The sequence below is a fragment of the Pseudonaja textilis genome, chromosome Z (genome assembly GCF_049901715.1).
Source record: "Pseudonaja textilis isolate UNSWEBS1 chromosome Z, rPseTex1.2, whole genome shotgun sequence".
NCBI classification, from domain to species: domain Eukaryota; kingdom Metazoa; phylum Chordata; class Lepidosauria; order Squamata; family Elapidae; genus Pseudonaja; species Pseudonaja textilis.
This window is the reverse complement of record NC_142008.1, coordinates 26,247,803-26,261,959: the sequence shown is the minus strand read 5'-3', so window position 1 is coordinate 26,261,959 and position 14,157 is coordinate 26,247,803. Positions and strand designations below refer to the sequence as shown.

The 14,157-nt window shown below is 36.5% G+C and overlaps 1 long non-coding RNA gene across 3 annotated transcripts in view; it reads right to left on the bottom strand.

Annotated features, from left to right (window-relative positions):
• Positions 1-13,698: 13,698 nt before the first annotated feature.
• LOC148123945 (uncharacterized) overlaps positions 13,699-14,157 on the bottom strand; it is a 100,795-nt gene continuing 100,336 nt past the window's right edge. For all 3 annotated transcript variants that reach the window (XR_015739927.1, XR_015739928.1, XR_015739926.1), the window contains one exon: positions 13,699-14,104. This is a non-coding gene — a long non-coding RNA (uncharacterized LOC148123945). The remainder of the gene's footprint in view (positions 14,105-14,157) is intronic.

The following is a 14,157-nucleotide window of genomic DNA, read 5'->3' as shown; positions in this document are numbered from 1 at the left end:
GGGTTCTGAACAGATCAGGTCTTCTTTAAATACTTTGTCCAGTTCTGAACCCCACCTGTTAAGGAAAACCCATAAAATAAAAATAAGTGCAGGATAGAGCAATAAGGAGATTGGAAAATTACAAGAAAAGTGTATTTTAGGAAGTGGAATATTTAGCCTTGAAAAAGGTGATGACAGAAAATATGATAGCTTTAAAAAAAATACCAAAAGGAATATCACACAGAAGAAAGCTACAACCTCTTCTCTATCCTTTCAGAATGCAGAATGTGGCAGAAATGTGGAATAAAGACAATTACTTTAGAGGAAAGAATAATCCAACTGCATGTTAGTTTAACAAAAGGGTTAATTACTGAGAGAGCTGGTAGTGTCTCCATCACTGCAAGTGTTCAAGGAGAAGCAAACTAGCCATCTATCAGGGATGCTTTAGTTTGAATTTTTGCCCTGAACAGGATGTTGCAGTCAATTGTCTTAAGTTGTCCCTTCCAATTCTGTGATTCTATTTTGTACCCCAAACATTTTAGAAGTACAGTTACAGAAATGGATGAGAGTGGAATTGTGGAGAAATATAGGTAGGCTATTTATATGTACACTATTTCAGGATCTACATATTTACCTGCAGGATTTTAATATTGTAAAAACCTGAATCCAGTATTACATTTGAATTCAAGAACTTCCTAGGGGATTAGCAGGATTAGCTAGTTTGTGTAGAAATTTATGTAAATTAATTTCCAATCTACCTACAAAATTAATTTATAACCACCTATTTCACTGTAACAAAATCTGAAATGTTAAGATGCTCCTCTTTTATTCTTTTTCCATATCATCCATCTTGATAAAGCAAAAATATTTAACATACAGATTTTTGATCCACTAAAATACACTTTAGGTTGCTCTTTAATAAAGAAAATATTGTAATATTATAAATGAATCATGTAACTGGGACTCAATGTGTACTTCATAAAAAGTGTACTTACTGTATTAAAGATATGGTGTTGTTTATGTTCAATTTTGGGGAATTAATGGAAGTAATAAACAGAAATGTATGCATATAGAGGAATGAAATCTGAGTTCATTTATAACTCTGGGTAAAACAAAAAACATTTGCACTTTTTTATTTCTCCTCTTGATAATTGAAAATCTATGGCAGGGAGGCAGTTTCTTCTACTGCTATAATCACCAGATTTCTAGTTTTTAAAAATCCTTCTAAAAGCAGACCTTTAAAGCAAAACCTGTGGTCACTTTTCTGCCCTATTGATTGGTTGAATTTATATAGCTACCCGTTTCACTCACATGTGACACCTGGTAACGTATACAATTTAAACACAAAATCAACGTATTCAACCATTAAAACCAATTAAAATGGTTAAAAACTATTTGGTAAGAAAAGATTCTAGTCTAGAATACAGATGCCTTTGAGCGCAGAGAACTGAGACAGTGTCATGGGAAACAGTGAAGTTAAATGGTAGAATTTGCTAGAAAATCAAGAATCAATGTGTGCCTTTTGTCCAGATCATATGTGATTTGCATGAACCAATGAGAAGCAAAACTAATACAGAGCAACAGTGATCAGTGAGTGTCCTTGTGTATTTAAACTCAAACTTATACCATAGTTGCATCAGAGATTTTTTAAAAAGTTGACTAGAGCAGGGATCGCCAACCTTTTGGACCTCAGAGACCACCAAACTTTCATGATTTTAAATCCCAAGGACCGGAGACCTTGGGAAAATCCCCCCAAAAAGTCTGCAGGAAAATTCCCCATCCCATTTTCCTACCAGTCGATCATTCTTTATTTGGGATCACAGGATACCGTCTCCAGCTCTGTTCTCAGGGGGAGAAAGAGAGAGACTTTTAGCTTCATGCAAGGAAAGCAGCAGAAGTCTTTCTTTCTCTCTCCCAAACTCCACCAGACCAGGAGGCAGTCTTAAGAAATATAGAAAATAAGATATTAGAAATAAAACTGTATTTCATGTCGTTTGTTACTGAAGAGATAATGTCATCATTTTGAAGTGCATTCAACAAGATGTTGATAATCTCAAGCAGCTTCAAAATAAACAAATGTGTTCAGACCTAAATGCTTACTATCTACAAGAGAGCCACTTTTTTAAAAAAGTGGATATATTAAAGATGTATACATTTCAAATAACAAAGCAATAATAATCTTACATTTTATATAATTTTAATATGTTCACTTCTCCGTGCATGCTTAGGATGACTCGGTAACTAGGTTTTCTTTGGACGTTTTTCTGAACTAAGTAGACTAGTTTGTGTTTGAATACAAAAAGATATTTTTCATCTTGAAACCCGATCACATGGTTGGTTTTAAACATGTTTCTTTTAATTCATTTATTTAAATAGCGAATGCGGTGTAACGAATAAAACCGGCCGAATTTATCCACGATAAATGGATATTTCATAATGAACGTACTTATGGAACTTTTTTTCGGGGGAGAGTATCATTCTATCAGCAAACTTTTTGAACCAAGAAAACACAGATGTCTGAGATGCAATCGGTTAACGCGTTCGGCTGTTAACCAAAAGGTTGGTGGTTCGAGCCCACCCAGAGACGCTTTTCACTGTTTTCATGCACAGAACCATGAAAAAAATGCCTGTTTTATCGGCTGAAGAGGATAATGCAGGGCGTTGATTTGATGCGCGCGCGCGCACACACACAAGCTCTACACTCCAGTTTATTTGAAAGCGTGCATGAAATAAAAACCATACGGTGCAGGCATAATATAGAATCTGCTCTGCAATAATTTAAAGGATGGTTCTGTTGAACCCCCTTTCCGTGCCTCGCCTTCTTCCTCGCAACACCCACGTGCTCTTTCCAAATGCATTATAGAAAAGAGCCCCTCTCAGCCCAAGAAGCAGCGTAAGTTACGTCTGCACTGTTGATTCTCGCCACTTTTCCAGCCGCAGCAGTCCTTTCAAAGAGGGGGCCCGCAAGGGGGATCCGGTTGCCGAAGCCCTCCCTGTTCTTGCCTAGCCACAGCGACCAACCCTCCCACTGCAAATTCTCCCTTTCGCAGCTCCTTTCTTTCCGGCCGCAGCATTGCAGCGCTCCCCAGTTCTCCCCAGTAAGGGAGGGGCTCTTCACAGTAGCCGTCGCCTCTTCTTTCGACTCTGGCAAGAGCCTAGCAAGGCCAGGAAGCTGCCGCTTCAGGCAGATTTATTCGCCTCCTTCCTTGAGGGTTTAAAAACAACAGAGTGGTGAAGCTGGGCATTGCGAGGGACCACAGCAGCGCCCGAGTTTCCTGCGAGAAACTGAGTCCAGCGGCAGCAGCGCCCAGCCAAATAATCAGTTACAGATCCCCCACCCCACTCCCGGTGGCCCTCTTGCGTCATACAGTTTCTCTCTTTAAAAAAAAAAACTTGGGGGGTGGTGGAGAAGACAACGCTGGGACAAATGCCAACAGGAGAAACAATTATGTAACAGCATCGAGAGGAAGGCAGATCCAAAACTGTATTTGCCTTTTAGTTTTGTGTTTCCTTCTCCTCCCCTCCCCCCTCTCCTAGTTTTTCTGCCGGAATAAGCTTGGATCTGGCTGCACTTTGCGCCCTGGAGTTGAATTTGTTTTCAGGGCCCGCCCGGTTGCAACATCTCCCTTCGTTGCCGCCGCAGAGTTGCTGAACGTCCTGGGAAAGAGGAATCTTTCCACCGAATTTGCCTAGCCTTTTCCCCGTCCTCTTTCTCTTGTAAAAAGTGCGGTGGACCCGCGAATCCTCCTCTATCATAAATTGCCTTCCGAGTCAATCCACTTTTAGATCCCATGTTATAACTGTACCCCGATTGTAAGAGAGAAACCCGTCGGTTTCTTGCCGACATCGAATTCGTAATTCTCAACCCTTGAAACACTCGGCTGCTCTTCTTCCAAAAGATTTCTGGCACTCTCAGGATCACCCATGCAACAACACACACCCCTTACCCCGCCCCCCTGCCTTTTTCTTATATCAAGCTGCCTCTGAATTTTATCCTTTTTTTGTTTAAAAATTAAGTTTTAAAACTTAATTTTTATTTATTAAAACCAGGACCTGTCTTTCAAATAGAAACCTACCTGTAACAAAAAAACATCTTAGCAGGGAGGGAATATTTTAATGTTTTATAAGTTCAAAACGAAAACTTTGGCTTAGAATCTTTTTTAAATATTCCATTCTTTACAAAATGGCTTCGTTTCCAGAATCTTCCCAGGAAAAAGATACACTAGGCTTTCAAAAATCTAACTCAGATGTACTGTACTGTTCCCTCAACCAAACTGATCAAGGATCAAAACAGTAAAATTTGGTTAGTAGATGACAAATTGTTAAAGCACTATATTAGTAAAGTACCATTTAATAATGCACTATAATTAAAGCACTACATTGCTTTGTATTGTTAGCAAGAAAATTACATGAATGGCTCTAAGGTGGCAAAGTGGTTCCTCTTCAGGGAAGACTTTTTTTTCCCTTTACTTTTTAGGTAAAGAGATCAGCCACTTGTTGAGACATATAAGTAGCTCTCCTGCTTCTAAATTATAGAAATGGAGCAGGTGCCTGACCATGACAGGAGGCTGACATAAGCTTTCTGAATTCAAACACCAGTTGGAGAGGATTCACTCAAATCTACCTTCTATTCATAAAGTGCTGTGGTCCTTTCTGAATTCCTAAGGCATAATTAATTAAAATACAATGTTACACTCAAGTGCAGTCCATTTTTTAATTAATACAGGTAAGAATCAAGCCTAAACATATATTTTTAAAGATATTAAAAGCTAAAAGTAGATGAAGAATGCTTTTGAATGGAATTCATTTTTATTTTGATAGCAGAGATCTCTTCCCTATTTTATACAGGACTATAGTTTTATTTAAATCCCTGCAAATAATATGGTACTTCAGAGAAGTTGTGCAAAACATTGAGCTGCTGAAGTGTTCACCTTTCTTGACTGACTGACTTTGGAGATAAAATGCTGGTCTTTGGCAGGATTATACTCCTGTTTTTCTGGAGGTTGTGTAGCATTGGAGGATATGGACACAGAGATGCCTAATATTAAGTACTGAAATAATGTTTAAAAGATACTTGTAATCTTCACAGTCTTTGTTTCTTGTGTCCCTTGATTCATTTCCATTGTTATCCCTCATCACATTTTCCAATGTTCCACTTCCAGCTAGTCACACACCCAGAATTCACCCTCTCCCGACCTCTTCTTTCAGCTGTCTTGGATCTCCAAATCAAAATCTCAAAAGACTTGAACTTCTCTGCTTCCTGATTCTCTGACTCAGGAATACCATCCTTGAAAATTCTCAGAAGGGTGCAAGGATGAGGATTGTACAGCAGTCATTCACAAAAGAGGCATTCTGTTCTCTGTACTGTTCTTAAGTGTACTTAAGATTGAAAGCAAGCTTCACTTTAAGCAACCTTAATCAGCTTTGCCTAATTTGGTGTTTTCTGGACAGAGACAGTTGTATATGATGGGGATTATAGGTTAACCCATTGAAAAGCTCTGCGGGAAAGCTGATCTATAGGAAGCTTGAGGCTTCTTCTAAGTGGTATGATTCATTGTCTCCCTCCCTCCCTCTCTCTCACACACACACTTTTTATAGTTAAACAAATGAACGAAAAGAGATCCTGAGTTCTAGTTCCCACAAGTTGGGTACTGGCTTGGGAGGAATGGATGATTTAAGACAGTTTGCAAGGCATGTTTGCTGACCCACAAGGACTTAGTAGTCTGAGCATAGTAACTCTCTCCCCGGCTCCCCCAGCATTAGACAGCTCTGCATCTTCCACATCTGACTTCTTCTCTTTCTACCCTTCCCTTTCCAGGAAGAAAAAGAAAGAAAGAAACAAGGAAAGGAAAGGGAAAATGGGAAGGAAGGAAGAAGGAAAGCAAAAAGCAAGAAAAAGTGCAGAAAAGGAAAAAGGAGAGAAGAAGAGGTAAAAAGAGGAACAAAGGAAGGGAACAGAAAAGCAGAAACAAGTACAGTAGAAAAAAATGGTGGAGAAAACTGGAAAGAAGAAATATGGAAAAAAGGGAATGGAGAGGAAACCAGGCAGGGGAAAAGAAAAAGAAGGAAGGGAAAGGAAGAATGGGGGGAAGACTAATGCAGAAAATATAGAAAAGAAAAACAGAGGAAGAAAAGAAAAAAAGTGGGTGGAGAGGAGGAGGAGGAGGAGGAAATGAGAATAAAGCAGGCAGCGAGAAGAAGGAGAGAAAGGAATAAGGACCCTGGGAAGAAAGCATCTTCTCTCTGCCAATCCTCCCCGCTGGAACGGCGCAGCCATTCTCCCTATTTCTCCGGCCTCGATGAACCCTAGAGGACCGTGACCGAGGACCGAACATCAGGGGCTCCCCAAGCGACAGGCGACAGCGAGGCAGAGCAGAGAGCCCCAGCGAAAGAGCGACTCGGGGTTAATTAGATCGGAAGAGGCTCTAGGGAAGCTGGGTGCAGGGGAGTGGGATCTATTTTCTCTCAAAGGTCCGAGCCTTAGTCAAAGGAAATGAAAGCAGAAGTGAGCCTCGTACCCTCCCGCTTGGGCTCGGAAAGCCAGGAACAACTCCCCATTGGCGATAGCTCAGCTCTAGTCGCCGGTCACGCGCTTACACGTCTCGCGGGACCCCGGAGCCCTGGGCCAGAATTTGTCCTGCCTCCTGTTGGGACGGGTGGAAATAGGACGGTATCAATGCAAGGTGTTTAATCAAATGTCCTCTCCATCCATGAAAAGACGAAAGGGAAATAGTATTTTAGACGCTAGCGGATTGTTCCATGCCAAGAAGAAATACACTGTTATGATTGGCGGTACAGTCAGCCAGATGTTTAGATTTGGCACTTCGTCCACTTATCCAGTAGGATAAGGCAAATGTTATTTAATAATATTAAATGTATTATTATTACCGTGTATGTAGTACACAATAAAATTCACACTCAGATGAAAACTTAATAATTCAAGTCCTAATCAAAACATTTAAAAAAATATGAAAATAAAAAATAAAACTATTTCCCTGCATCGTTATGACACCACATGGTTTGCAGGAAAAGCAAAGGCAAAGCAAAGCAAGGGCCTTGTAAAGCTCTTTTCAGAATACACCAATACAAATAACTGGGACTTCAATTAACTATCTCTAAATTGAACTAATAACATCTGACTTATTTTCTTCCAGGCCTGCTAAATGTGTATGAGAGGCTCACAGAGCAGGGAACCAGCATTTCCTGCAGCATTCATTATCCTACTCAATTTCATAAATATTGTTAATAGTGGATCCCTATGTAAAAAAATCTGGGAGTTTATGATAAACAGTTTCTCTAACAGCAAGCAGGATCCGCTAATTTTGGAATCCTTCTATTCCATTATTTGAAAGATTCAGTTAGCAAAGTGTAATGTTCAAAAATAAAAATACAGATCTTCAAATTAAATATTGTAGTGCTAAATTAATATTAACAGAATTATAATATTAATTTTTTCTCAGTCTACAATTATTGGTTGTAATATGATCTATTTTCATTTCTATACATCCACACAGTGGACTCATAAGAATAAAAGCCATTTTAGAATGAATCATGCCTATGAAACATTTTAACATCTGGTTTACTTAACCATGATTCACTGAATTAAGCCAGTGCTCAGGATTGCTTATTAACCTGGCCATAAACTAAAGTTTCTGGCTGAATTTGCGTAACACTGAGCCACAAATAAACAACCTTAAATTAGGATTGTGATGTTGTTCAAATATAGGAAAACGTGATTCTCCCTCAAATTTTCATCAAATGAGATTATAAACTGAATTTGTTTAAAATTTGAATTGCAGATCTTGAATTTCAGATTTGATACAGAGCATTCCTCCTACCACCACAAGACCATAATGGGAATCAAAGTTTATATTGTTCAAGTATTAGATTATTTGCTTATCGGTGCAAAGTTTTGATCTACATTTAATTAAACCATGATTAGGGAACATGATATTTTCAATCTAGATATGTCCCTAGAGATAGATAACAATAAAGTGCAATTACATAGTTATCTAGGAATGTCATATGTGTTGACATCTGGGGCTGTAATCTGTGAAAACTAGAAAGTGTTGGTGAAAATCTATGCAAGTTCCCAGTTAATCTAAGATAGCTAGATTTCTTTCTTAAGGATAAAAAATTGTGTGCTCCCAGAACATCTGCATATTTTGTAACTAATGTCCTTAATAAATTCAACTCAGCTTGCAATGGTTTGTGAGTTAGAAATTTAAAAACCAAGAAACAAGAACAATTTACCTGAAATTCTAGGGATTAGAATCTGCATATGAAAATTCTTTTGTTTTTATATCTAAAGTTTCAATTCAGAAATAACAAATAGTGCTTTGTACATTTTAGTTTTAAAATAATGATTTCAAGTCAGGCATGGCTAACTTTGGTTCAAAATAAATAAATATAAAACTATGATTTAGCCTCATTCTATTTTTACATCTGTGGAAATGAATTATAAAAGGCAGTTTGGAATATATTGGTTCCTCTGTAAATGTAAGGATTTAATACCTGCAAATTGACAGCTAGAAGAAAAACCTTTCTTGCCACAAGCAGTCATTAAAAAAAGTTGTACTGAAAGGTTGCAGCCTGAACACTCTGGTAAGAGGAGGGGAGGAAGAATATACTAAGATGAACTAAACCCAACCAATTTTCTGGATAGCTTGTTTATGGAAATGGTTTGACATAGAAATATGAAAAAAAGCTTTAAGTGAAGTATAGCATTCAAAGAATCTCTGAAAACTAAGTTGTTTTTTTTTACATATCATATAAATTATTTAGGAAGGGAAGAAGGAAGGAAGGAGTAATTTCCTAGTATTGCATCTTTTCAACTATTCTATGTATATATAAAATAGAATTATCAAGCTCAATTAGCTCTTAGATTTATTTTGGATTAATTTAGGAAACAATAATCCAGTTATTTAGATTATTTTCCTTCTTAAATATCACATTTCCTCCTGGGTCATTAGGATAGCACTGGAGGCATGGACTACCTAATCCACCCATATTGCCTCCAGAAATGGCCATCACCTGCCATTGGGAAGTTAATCAAATTGGTATAGTGAGACATTTTTTTCTTAAGTATGCTGATCTCAGATGTATTGCTTTCAAGCATAGAAAATCCATTTCAGACATGGCAATAATTAGCTATGTTTTCCCCATGATCAACAAATGTCACCTATCAAGAATTTTCCATAATCAATAACAATTGTTCTAATCCATTTCAAATTGCAGTCCTTAACTTTATCCAACCTAATATCCCACATATATGTTGGGCATTGATTCTCACTAAATCTGTACAGGTAGGAATGATGAGAGCAAATGCCCAATGTGTTTGACGAAAGCTTTAGCGTACATTAACTTGGGAGGAAAAGCATTTTACTGGAAGAAGACTAGAGTGCAGTCTTCAGAATTATATTCTGTATTTAAATATGCTTTGATTCAGCCCAGTGAGGTACATTTATTGGATAAAGAATATATAAACTATAATTAATTCACAATATAGTAAATTAGATTATTTATTGCTCTTGTTGACTTCTGCTATGAGCATCATGCCAAATTGTCCATTTTACTACTCCAAATTAAAAAACAGTAGAAAAATATTACAGTGCTCTGTATAGTTTCAGATATACTGTAGTTTTCTTTGATTTTAATACAACTTTTTGCTATAGATTTCATTTTACTTAAAACTCTAACATTAAACATTTAGTTATTTCTTTGTACTCTTTTTTTTTGTTTAAAGAGTTGTACCTGGTGTTTCTCCATTGATGCAGATTGCAGTAAATTCCCTATCTCAAGATTATTAACCCAAATTGTGAATCATCTCTCACATCAAACCATATTTTGCTATTTTAGTTTCTAATTTAAATTTGTCTCTATAACCATCATAGACTAGGAATTTATGACTTTTTCATTTTTTACACATAAAACTTCTAGAAGCAGAACTGTTAAAACAATATTGTTTGATTTGGTCAATCAAAATGTATTAATTAGGAATTTAATGTAAAAAGATAGTAAGGTTTTTTGCAATAAATATCTTATAAGGCAGTGGAAAGTTATGTTAAGAACACTGTTATAGCTACATATTCCAGTTTAAAAAGTGGTGTTTGGAGAACTACTTAGATTTGCTGAGTGTTATTTGCAAATTCTTACTGGAATAATTTAAAAGAAATTCTAGAACTGCAACCAACTAAAGATATGGGATTATTTGAATCAATTTCAGCGGCTAAAAGGCTACATGAATGAATCCATGAAGTTCTCTTACAAACAGTTCAAAAGCAATTTGTATTGTCTTCTTCGGGATATTTTCTATTCCCCAGTTTAACCCAGTCCTATTTCCCTAATCATCTCCCACCCAAACACCAATCAGATTCAATCCAGATTAATAAACCAAGATTAGTCATATCCTGAGTAGTATACATTAACAACTCTTATTATAATTTCAACAGTTTTCCTTAGAAAGTTCCATTTATCTGAATTGGAATAAACTATATTTAGTAGCCTTTGACCATCTATTTTGTAAAATAACCTCTTTATGATGGGGTCAGAAATTGTGCTTAGTGTTTGTACATGGACACACGCATCTCTCCAAACATGCCCATGCGTACAGATTTACTCAGACAAAACCACTTTTAAATATTAGGTTGGATTTAGATACAATTAATTCAGAGTTATTAAATTATTTTAAAATATTAGCTGAAAAAGTACATGTATGCAGATCTGCATACCATAGAAGATTTTAAAATTGGATGTTAAAGGAGTAATGTCTAAACTTCTGAATCAGTTTGTCTGTAATGGCTTGAGGTTTCTTCTTTTCTTATCTTGAGGAAATAATCCAATTATGTTAAATTCAATGGTTGTTCTGTTGATTTCAACAGTGGGAAGTTTTTAAAAATAAAGCAATGTTTTAACTTTACATAAATAAAGAACCCTTTATTTACTCTTCTAGCATTATTTAGAGTGGAATGCTTTCTTTAATAACTCCCTAAATTACTGCACTACACATTTCATCCATTTTGGGTAAGTACAATGGAGTAGGCCTGTGGCACAATAATCTTAACCCCTCTCAAGTTTCCATTATTCTAAACCTCTGGCATTCTTATTTCTCAGCCAAGAACCACCTTGCTTAGCTTCTGAAGAAAGACAAGATCACCCAACTATTATGCTTAAAAACTGCAACAACCAATTCTTAGATTTATGAATTATCTGCAAGAAGAGCAAATTGGTTGGAATTAAAGTCAATAAAATACAGTATATAGCAACAGCCTAGTTATGACAAATCTGGATGACAGGACTACTTTGAGTTTGAATGGGATTGCCGAAATTTAGAAAAAAGTGAATTTATAATTGAATATATTCAAATTAAGAGCCAGTTTGGTGTAGTGATTAAAACTAGAAACCAGAAGAGCATGAGTTGAAACCTCACTTTGAGCACACAGCCAGCTGGGTGATTTTGGGGTAATCACTTTCTCTCAATCCTATCTCTCTCAACTTTAGAAAAAGGGGAATGGCAGACCACTTCTAAAATCTGAGAATACTGCAGGAACTTGTCCAGGCAATTACCAAAAGTCATAATGACTTGAATGTGAAAAAAAGAAAGGAAGGAAGGAAGGAAGGAAGGAAGAAAGAAAAAAAAGAAGGAAAGAAAAAGAAAGGAAGAAGGAAGAAAGGAAGGAAGGAAGAAAAATTTAATTTCAGCATTTAACTCTTTGGTTTTGGGTACTTTTTCTTTCTTATATAGTCTATTTTTTTCTTTTTTGTCATATATTTTATTCTTTACTAAGTTAAATAAAATAGTTATGCCCAAAGTATTTGAAATCAAAATTATTTTTCTATCCATGACATTAAGTGGCTTCATATGTAACTTAAATAATACCAAAGCTGCACAGTTTATTCAACTGCTGGAATAATATATGAAGAACGCTCTGAACATTTAAAAGGTGCTCTATAAGTGCTAGAGGCTAACAGATTTATTATCATTAATAATAATGATATCTTGAAAGGAAGATGATTTATTCCATCTATATTTGTGAAAGTGTTAACTGGGTTGATGAATATGGTAATAAAGAATAGATTGGTTTCAAATCCCCCTAAAATATGGGTCAATTCCTGAGTGATAGAGCCTAGCCCCACTTCTAAGCCACTGAGACCCCAAAATGTTAGGATGGTGAATGTGTATGTACTATTGTTACCTGGCCTCGACCTAGCAAGTTCACCAGCTAGCAACAGACCCAGGGTTTTATTATTGCCTTCTTATTTAACTCTATCAATCTTTCGAAATCATTTTAATCATAAGCCAATCAATGTCATTCATTTCCGGTGTTTTACTCACTTCTCTGCCTTTCCTTTTATGCCTTTTTTTCTGGATTTTGCTGAGGAGGTCATGTGATGGAGGCACCCCCGCTGTTCCTATTTCCAGTGCCTGTGAATTAGCTCTTGTGGGGACAGCATTTCCTGTCAGTGGGTGACAAGAGATACTGTATTGGGGGAGATGAATTCTTTCTTTCTTTTCTCAATCCCTTTCTCTTTTCTTCTTTTTCTTTCTCTACCTCTCTCTCTCCTTTGTTTTTGAACATATTGCTTCTCTCCCTCCTTCCCTCTCTCTCTCCTCATAACCAATCTCTTTTTATCCCCCACCCCCTTTCTGTTTCCTCTCCTGTCCTCCTTTTGTATTTTTTTTTCATTCCCAGCAGGGCTCATGCATACAAATTGAGCCCCCTCCTAGCCAGTAATAGGACTGGAGCTCTTTGTGGCTCCTACCATCTCTATGGAAACTAGGGGAGGGAGTGTCTCAAGAGTGTCAGGAGACCTAGCACTTAGGCCCAACTATTGTTGCCCTTGCTAAAATTGCAAAGCATCCCTTGGGATCATCTATATACTTTTTAAGAAAGCAGCTGTTTTGTTTTCACTAGGTATGTTAATGTTAACGCTAGCTTTTAAAAGAGAATAAAAGTGCAAGATTTCCATAGATAGGTATCTGAAATAGGGCAGAGGGGACCTTTTTTTTTTTTGAAAAAATCTATTTTGTAGGATCATACTTAGAAAACCATTATGTTAAGTAGGTATTATCTGCAAAACCAACTACTGTAATTGTAAATTTTAAGCGGGAATGGCAGATTTTAATGTCATTTGGAACCTACCTCCCAGTATTAACTTTTACTCAGAAAATACCATTGCAATCCTGATTTTACGTGCAAATACTTCTAATGAGCATCTAAATCAGTGCATGCAATATGAGGTTTTATTCTTTTTAGTTACTGCACCCAAATGATTAGATTTTTTAAAAGTATATGCATAGGCTACTGAACATTTGTCTATTTTAACCCAAATATGGGACTATGCCTTCACCAACAATATCTAAAAGGAGCCAGCCTATATATAAAACTATAGAAGTGAAGATTTTATGGATTTATAGTTTTTGTTAATCTGCACATTCATTGTTAAGAACTAAATAATGGAGGCCTAAGATATGACATACGAAATATTGCAAATAATTTCTAAAATATAACAACCTTCAGGAGTGCTTATATAGATTAACTTTTAAACTCTCTTAATTTAGCCCTTCACAGTGATAACATTATCAATTACTTTCCTATGTGAAACATGTGAAAAGACACAGAGAAAGTTGAGATTACTATTAGTGAATCTAGGAATACAATCACAAGGTTATAACTACTTGACACTAATTACTAAGTAATATGGTAGGGAAACATGAAATATGTCTCAAATTTTATTTAAGAGCTTTTTCCACAGTAAACTATTAATCTTGTAACATGCAGCTAAACAAGTGATAATTGAATTTTATTTCCAATGTATATAGATCAGACTGTTTGTATGATGTTATAATTTATGTAGCAATATATTATCCATTGCAATCTTGCCAAAGCTGTTGCAACTCCACCCAAGTCCCTTTCGCCAAGCTGTTTCAAGGTGGCCTAGGAAGGCCTTCACAGCTGCTGTAGTTCAAGGCCATAGTTCACTCAATCCTATTTTGTCCTGTTGCCAACAATGTCAGTTAACAATGGTTGAAGCTGTCAGAAGAGCAAGAGCCAGAAGTTTGTATCTCCCTCAACATCCAAAGTGGTAAAAGAGGAGGAGGAGGAGGAGGAGGATATATAGATTTCTGAAAGAAAAAAAATATAAACATAGCATGACCATTTCAAACCTATGTTTTAT